At 48.0% G+C, this 8747-nt stretch overlaps 1 protein-coding gene across 1 annotated transcript in view; it reads right to left on the reverse strand.

Annotated features, from left to right (window-relative positions):
• Positions 1-6284, reverse strand: part of ANKRD46 (ankyrin repeat domain 46) — a 30831-nt gene extending 24547 nt beyond the window's left edge. The window contains exon 1 of the mRNA XM_090040440.1: positions 6142-6284. The gene's annotated coding sequence lies outside the window, so the exon portion shown is untranslated. The remainder of the gene's footprint in view (positions 1-6141) is intronic.
• Between the last annotated feature and the right edge of the window lie 2463 nt (positions 6285-8747).

Genomic DNA, 8747 nt, shown 5'->3' on the forward strand with positions numbered 1-8747 from the left:
CCCTCAGGAAGTGGCAGTGACAGCAGCCCGGCACCTGCCTGTCGGTGGAGGCAGTCAGTACCAGTAGGCGGGATTCCTATGGAGCCACCTCCCACAGCCCCCAGCCCATGCCGCACATCCGGCCCCACTCTAGTGCTGATGGGGTCTGATCTGTGCCCAGTGATACTGCTGAGCAGAGCCACCGCTCTCCTCCCTGCACTGCCTGGGCTCTTGCCGGGACCCAGCAGGTTCGGCAGCTCTGTGTGGGAGCCCAGTGTGGGGAGGAGAGCAGTAGTTCTGCCCGGTGCTGCAGTGGTGCTAGGTGCAGCTTGACTTCCGTTGATGCTGGGCTGGGGCCAGGTGTGTGGCATGGGCCAAGGACTGCAGGAGGTGGTTCCGCAGGAATCCAACCCCTGCCTGCTGGCAGTGGCTGCCTCCATGGGTGCACAAGGTATGGGCCTGCCATTGCTGCCACTCCTTGGAGTCCCAGACTGGGGATGCATGGGGACCTGTGGGCTCAGAGGCAGCTCCTGCTGGAGCTCCCAGGTGATCCCAATCCCCCAAGCCCATGCCATAGGGCCCAAGAGTGCCAGGCAGCTTCGCTGCAGCTCAGAGCTGACTTCCCTGAAACCCCAAAACTGCCAGCCTGGCTGCTTGGGGCCCTGGATGGGGTTTATAGGCATGTGGGTATGCCCCCTTCCCCATTTTTGTGCTGCAGCTGCTTGGAGCCCACACCTGGGCTGCTCTACAGCTCCTCTGCACTGCCACTGCTGCCCTCCTGGGCAGCTCGGAGGTGGTGGTGATGGCAGCAGGACAGGGCACCTGGGGCACCGGTTCCAAAACCACATGTGCAATTAACGCATTAAAAATAACTGACGTGTGAATTGGTTCTTGCGTTAATTTTGCACATTAACAACAATTAATTGACAGCCCTAAAATAAAACCAATTCACTGTCTTGCTTATTTTTAATATATTTATTTTCAATAGCAAAGGTAGTAAAATTAGCACCAGCAGATATACAGCTCTTACCACGCCAACAGGACAAAAATGGGGCAAACTTTAAACGACAGATGGCAGAATCACTTTATCGCTGCTTAACAGACAACTGGACTGAAATAACAACCTCTTTCTCATGTTTTAAGTTTTCCAGTAAACTATGATTTTAAATACTTTTATTGGGTTTATAAAGTAATGCCATATCACATGCCATGACAAGATGCAATGATACGCTATTGTACTATATATCTAACTAGCAAACAAACTGATGGTACGTACCAGCCCTTTCCTTATCAAAATTTACAAACAAGTTAAACATCAGGAAGCTCCACTTCTTTCTGTTTACATTCTTTTGTCCTGATACTGATTGCTGTAGGAATCTGGGGTATGCCTATGTGGCGCCAAGCTGAGACACCACATCTGCTCCATGTGCCTTATTCTCCAGTCAGACGGCGCACAGCCAAGTAGTTCTGTAGATGGACCAATAAACTCTGCAAGATGCTGCCTAGTACAGCTGAGAGAGCCTTCCTGGGTGGTGTGTCTCAATAGGGAGCTCCAATGTGCTACACAGATATACCTCAAATTTCTTGTTCATTTAATTTTTCAAGTTGTGCTTTTCTAGAATAAACAGTAGAATAGCTACTAAAATTAAAGCAAAAATGCACAGTTTTTCAGGCTAAAATGCCTTGCCTATCCCCAATCAATAAGGTTCTAAACCACAGCTATTTGACCATGATTTACCTCTTAACTGCTTCCAAAATAATCACCCAAGAACCACCTGACTGCACAGTGGATCATGACTAAATGGAGATATCTAAAATACAACACCAGCACAGGTGGTGCTCAGACCTAGCCTTAACCAGCAAAAGCTTTCAACTTGTCGATAGATTTTGTTTTGTATTTTAAACACAGAAACTCAGTTTTGTATAACAGATAACATTATAAAGCTAAAATTAGACACCCACAGTATTGCTTTTGCAGTCCATTGTGTTACTCTTATGTTTTCTGGGTTATAGACTAAGCAATGCAATAAGTATCCTTTCATATACAAGCTTTTATTTGATTCTATTTGACACTATTTGAATAAAAATTAATTAGACTTCACATCTGGCTCTGACCTCTCACTGTTTCCTCACAATCCTTCTAAATTTTAGAAAACGCTGGGAGGCAAGCTGCCAAAGCACTTTAGTGAATAATAACAGTAAATGGAGGAGGGCTGGGGAGAAAAAGAACTACACTGTTTATTATGGTATTAAAAGTTAAAAGTGGAAGGCAGATTTCAAAGGGGGAAAAATGTCCAATGAGGTTACCATTCTGAGACATTCAGAGCTTGATTACAAAGAAAAGTTTTTCTCAAATAAGATAGGGTATACATTTAAAATATAGTGGCTATTTGCTATTCATATGGTTACTCTTACTCTGAATAACAATGAGCACAAAGGAAACTATTCCTGTCAATGTACTTGTGCAAACAAGTCCTTAGTAATGCAAAGGTCAAAGTAAGACAGGTTCTTCATAATCTCCCTTTTTTTTTTTACCCAGGTCCCACTGTATCATTTTGCAACCACACGCAAAGCAGAAAGTGTAGGTCCCTTGCTGAACACAAGGGCAATCTAGTAATGGAAGCTGCTGAAGCATTTATTTTTTTAACTTGAGTTTTCACAAATAAGGTCAGCTGCTAGATGACAGGCACAGTTGGCAGCAAGGACAGAGGAAGAAATAAGCAAGCTAGAGCAGGGAAAGAACAAGAGATTTACGTAGAGGAGCTGAATGTTTTCAAATTAACACTGCCAGACAAGCCACATTCTAGACAACTCAAGGAACTGGTGGAGGTAATTGCAGAGCCACTGGCTACTCTCTTTGTGACCTCATGGAGGTTGGGTGAGGTCCCAGATGAGCAGGAACAGAGAAATATGGTGTGTATCTTTACAAAAACAAAAAGGAGGCTGATCCATGGAATTAGACTGGTCAGTCTGACTTGGAAACCAGGAAAGATCATTGAGTAGGGCAGCAAGGAATCTACTTCTAAGTGCCTTGAGGATAACAAAATGACTAGGAATCACTAGCACAGATTCACTTAAATCAAGTCATGTCTGATCGACCTGATTTGCTTTTATGACAAGGCAACAGGCTTTCTGGGTGAAGGGAAAGCAGTGGCAGTGGATGTGATCTACCTCAGCTTCAGTAAAGCTTTCAATACACTCTCTCATGAGATGTGTTCAATCTGTAGCATGTGTAGCAGGGCAGTCTTTATGTGTCTTACCATATAAAAGATGGGACAGGAAGCAGAAAGGAGAGCAGCAGATTGGTCAGGGGGAGCAGAGTAACACTCAGGGATGCCATGGATTTTATTTTGTGGTACACCTCCCAAAAAGGTTGGCCTCTACTGGTTTAGAAGAAAGTACTATAAGGTGCACACATAACAAGTGGAATCATCAAGCTCAAAGCGAAGTCATCAATGGTTTGATATATAAGTGGGAATAGGTACTGACCAGGGTTACTCAAGGATCTGTTCTAGGTTCATTGTTTAACGCCATTGTTAATGACCTTGAAAAAGGGCCTGAAAGAAAGGTTAGCAAATTTGCAGATGACAAGGTTGGTGGAGTTGCAAACACACTGGAGCACAGAATTAGGACTCAGTTCTGCACTTAAGACAGAACCATCAGACACATAAATACAGACTGGTGATGGATGAGCTACACTGCAGTACTGCAGAAAGAGACCTGGGATTTATGACAGAACATAAGCCAAAAACAAGTTACAATAGATACAATGGCTGCAAAACAAGCCAACAGCATACCAGATGACATTAACAAGAATGTCACTTGCAAGTCAAAGTGATTTTTCTATTCAGTTTAGTGCTAGTGCTACTCACCTGGAGTACCGAGTTCACTTTTGGGCAGTGTATTCAAGAGAAACATGGACAAACTAGGAAGAGTCCAGTGGAGAGCAACAGAAACAATCAGGGGTTTAGGAAACAAGATAAAAAAGGAACGTCTGGAAGAACTATTTAGTCTGAAGAAGAGAACACTGAAGGGGGATTTAATATGTCTTCAAATACCTAAAATATGATTGTAAATAGGACACTGGTTCCCAACCTCAGGGCACAACCCAAATCAGGATCACAGGAGTCCTTAGTAGGGTTGCAAAGGGCCCATGCACAACACACGTGACCCGGGAGCGGTGGGCAGGGCAGGGCTGCCGTGAACAAAGTGAGCAGTGGCGGCTCCCCCATCCCTGCCCCTGGCCCCAGGCTGCTGTTGTCACTGCCACCGCACTGCTTCCAGCAATTCCCACAGCACTTGGTCGGGAGGTCCCGTTGGTGGCCAGTTTAGGGTTGCAGCAAAAAAAAAGGTGGGGAGCTACTTAAATAGGATGTTGACAACTGACTATTCACCATGGACACAAGGGACAGGACAGGATATAACCATCTTAAATTACACCAAGGAAAATTTTGGTTACATATTAATTCTCTCACCATGAGAGCTGCTAAACATTCGGAGTAGTGCTGGCTGGCAGGGTCAGCTTGCCAGCCCAGGGCTGCTCTGACACTGCTCAACATGCTGCGGCAGGGCTGGCTAGGGCACAAGAGTGCTGCAGTGCAGGGCTAGCTGGCAGCACCTTTGTACTCCAACCAGCTACTTCAGTGTCTGGATGTGCACTGCTGCAGAGTAAAAAAAGCTCCACAACAGGATAGTACTTGTATTCACTATCTTGCTGCAGAGTTTATTAATTTACTCCAGCCTAATAGCCCTGCACCTGTAGATGCCAGAAGTTTACTGCAGAGCTAATTAGGCAACTCCACAATAAACTCTCATGTGGCCACGTCTCTAGAGAGGTTTTGGACTCCCCATCCCTGGAAGTTTTTAGAGGTTAAACACTGGGCTAGGGCAGTTTGGATAGAAATGATCCTACTTTTAGCAAGTGGTCGGACTAGATAACCTTTTGAAGCCCCTTCCAGTCCTATTTTTCTATAATTCTATGCAAGGACTTATAGCAAGGTATGGCATACTCTGAACACTGTGTACTCCAACAGAGACGATGAGAATGAATCTGAATTCTGGAAGCTGTTCACCACCCAGGGAAAACAGAATACCTGAAGTATTTTTTGAGCAAGGCCCTGGCCCTTTGATCTACTCTGGCAGTATGAAAAGGCTGCAGCATATTAGAAAGTTTAGCTTACAGAATTCAGGAGAAAGATGAATTAATGTAGTCCTTCCCCTGAACCCTACATTATACAGAACAGAATATTAAAACACATGTTGCTTGTCACTGTTATAAAACTGTTACAAAAGTTTAACTTTTGCTATTTGCATAGTACAGTAATCATAGTTACCTAAATCTACGACAACTTCAAATTTGAGATGATCTTCCACTAATTAGACTCTTTACATGGAAAATTATAACATCTTTATAATTTTGCATGTACAGAGACTCTAATTATTGGGGGGTCATCTTAAATCTGAAGTTGTCTTGGATTTGGGTAAATGTGGTGGGAAGTTACACATGTGCTATAACATGTGAAGAATCTAAATAGTGGAAGGTCATCTTAAATCATCCCCCTTCTGCAGTAATGGGGCAGGAGAAGGAGTGGCAAAGAGCAAGAGATCTGCTGCTCACCCCATGTCTGTGCCAGACCCGGCTCCCCCCTGCCCCTCTGTGCCTGAGCCTGTTCCTGCTCCCTACATCTTCCCCCCACGCCTACCTCCAGCTCTGACAGGCAGCCGCAGCAGCAGGCCGGACTCTGCCCAGCCCAAGAGCAGCGGTGGCAGCCCCCAGCCAGGCAGGGGCGCCAGCGCTGGAGCAAAAGGTCGGAGGGGAAGGGGCAGCTGGGGAGAGGGGCAGAGCCAGAGAAGAAGGTGAGGGAGGGGGGCAGGGAGGGAGCACGAACGCAGCCGGGGGGGGAAGGGGCGGGCAGGCGGCAGTGTCCCCCGCGCTTCTCCAGAGCTGCACACCGGGTCTCCCCCATTCCCCGACGCCGGCAAGGCGGACACGGCCAGTGCCGCTGCCCCCCCAGGGTTTTCAATTCAGAGGCGCCCCCCCGTCCTTGTCATTGTTCTCCTCCCACCCCCGCTGCCGCGGGCCGGGCCGGGCCGGGCCGGGGGCTCCTCCGCTCCCGCGAACAAACCCGCCCTCCTCCCGCAACCGCCGCGGCCCGCCCGTACCTGTCCCCCCTCCCGGGCTGCGCGCCGGCCTCGGCCTGGTCTCGCCCGGCGCCGAGAGGGAAGGCACTGGCCACGCGCCGCCCGGGGGAGCGCCCCCTGCAGGCCGGAGGTCGCGGAGCGGAGCAGCAAGCAGAGGCGCAGATGGGTGGGTGGCGCAGAGCAGCACTTCAACTGAGGAGCAGCAAGCAGATCAGGCGGGAGGACTGCCGGTAACCGAAAGCAGAGCAGCAGATCACGTAGGGAGCAACAAGCAGAGCAGAGTGTGTAGGGCGGGGAGCAGAAGGGAGACCAGCCCAGGAGCTGAACTGAAGGGGCTCCCAGAGGCGCTGCCCGGCCGGCGCAGGGCGGAGCCGCGAGCAGCTGGTTGGGGGCGCGGAGGCGGGGAAGGGCGGTTCCCGGCCCGGCCTGCGCTCCCGGGAAGCACGTGGGCGCGTGGCCCCGGCTCTGTGCGGGCACCAATCGTGGTTGTTACGGCACTGGGCAGGTGAGAGGGGCCTGGAGGGCAGGACTCAGCTTGCGGCAGCCGGCCAGAGGGCTGCCCCCGACTGCTCTCCCCCAGCCTGGACAACGCGTGGGGGAGGGGCGAGGCTCCAGGAAACTGCGGAAAGGCTCACGGTTGCTATCCTTAAACAGGAAAATCCAGGGGATTGCAGAGCAGCCAGCCCAGCCTCTTCTCAGAAACATAAGGAAATAAATACTCCACCTGTGTTCTCAAGAACAAGTTGCGTCAACCAGCCTAATTTCTGCACAACCCAATAGTGGGCTTAGTGAATAGAGAAATAAACTAGATGTGATAGATCTGGACTTCAGCAATGCTTTTTAGCACAGTCCTAAATAACAGCTTTTTAAGCCATTTAGGGAACTGTGGTCTAGGGCAGTGATCACCAGCCAGTGGATTTTGATCCACCAGGAGATCTCAAAGCCTCTTGAAGTCAATCCAAGGCTGGGGCAAGGGCTGAGTGCCTGCCTGCGTGTCTATGTCCCAGCCCAGCAGGTCAGTCCGTGGGGGACAGAAGGGGCAGGGCCCAGATCAAGGCCCCTGCAGTGAAGGACAGTGCCGCAGAGGCAGGAGGAGGGGTAAGTTGAGTGGGGCCCCAGCCAGGTATGACTTACCTGCAGGGGGGTGCACCCCCAGATAATTTTTTTCTCCTTCTGCTTTGATTTGCCCCCCCTTCTCTCTCCCCAGACTTACCTGCTGTGCGGGACAGAGGGGGGGTGGTGGTGGTGCACTGTAGACCTTGGGTTGCTTTTAGATGCTAAAGATGATCTTCTACTTAAAAAGTTGGAGACCACTGGTCTAGGGGAAATTACAGTAAGGTAGCTACAAAATTGGTTGAAAAACTACACAGAGTAGTTCTAAACAGCGCACTTTAAAACTGGAAAAATATATCAAGCGAGGGGTTCTGCATCCAGTGCTAGTCAATATTTTCATTAATTATATTAATGATGGAATAAAAAGTACAGTTTTTCCATTTGCAGGACAGGATTAGAATTCAGAAGGATCTTGACAAATTGGAGAAACAGTTTGAAATAAATAGGAAGAAATTCAAAAGTATTGAACTAAACTAATCACGAGCCACACAAAGAAAAAGAGGAAACTGGCTTGGAAGTAGTTCTCGAAAGAGAATCTAGAGCAGGAGCAGGCAATTATTTTGGGCAGAGGGCTGCTTACTGAGTTTCGGCAAGCCATCGAGGGCCACATGACCGGCAACCCAGGGCAGATTAATATTAATTTTCTAAATTTTTTAGGGGCCCTGCAGGCTGGATAGAATGGCCCAGCAGGCTGCATCTTGCCCACCCCGATCTAGAGGCTAGAGTAGATCACAAACTTAGTATATGTATAAATGGGAATATCAGATGGAAGGCATGAAATAATCCTTTCACTCCACTTACTATTGCTAAGGTCTCCATTGGAACATTGCATCTAGTTTTGGACACTGCACTTTAAAAAGGTGTGGGCTAATTAGGAAGAATTCAGAGAGCCACAAAAGTGATCTAGAAAGTATGACCTCTGATGAAAGATAAAAAGAATTGGATTGGTTTAGTCTAGAAGAGACTGATGAGCAGACATAATCTTCAATTAAGTGAGAGGTTACTGCAAAGAGAAAGGTTATACCTTGTTCTCCATGTCCACTGGGGATAGGACAAGTAATAAGCTTAGGTTGCAGCAAGAGATTTAAAAGACATTAGGGTGGGGGGAAAACCTCTTTCCAACTGTAAGCACAGTTAAGCACAGGAATGAATTATCTGTGTAAGTTGTGGGATCTCTGTAGGCTTAAAAAAAATCAGGTTAGACATGCATGTCATGAAAGGATGAGATAGTTGATACTGTTTGGGGGTAAGGAACAGACTAGATGGCCTCTCAGTCCCTCCCTATGATGCTGTGTACTGGGATTCTGAGAACAACGTCTCTGGGGATCCTGGGTATGCCCCATGCTGATGCATCTTCATTGCACTAGCTAGATCACACCTGCAGTTTGTCCTATTCAAGGTCCTCTTACCAGACCAGGCAGCTGCATGTGTACATCCAGGGTTCAAATTACACTTTGACTCTTGGGGGAGGGGTGGGGAAGGAGATTTGCAAAAAAAAAAAAAAAAAAAAGGGG

This window comes from Crocodylus siamensis, chromosome 3 (genome assembly GCF_052110815.1).
Source record: "Crocodylus siamensis isolate JL-2025a chromosome 3, ASM5211081v1, whole genome shotgun sequence".
In the NCBI taxonomy this organism is placed as follows: domain Eukaryota; kingdom Metazoa; phylum Chordata; order Crocodylia; family Crocodylidae; genus Crocodylus; species Crocodylus siamensis.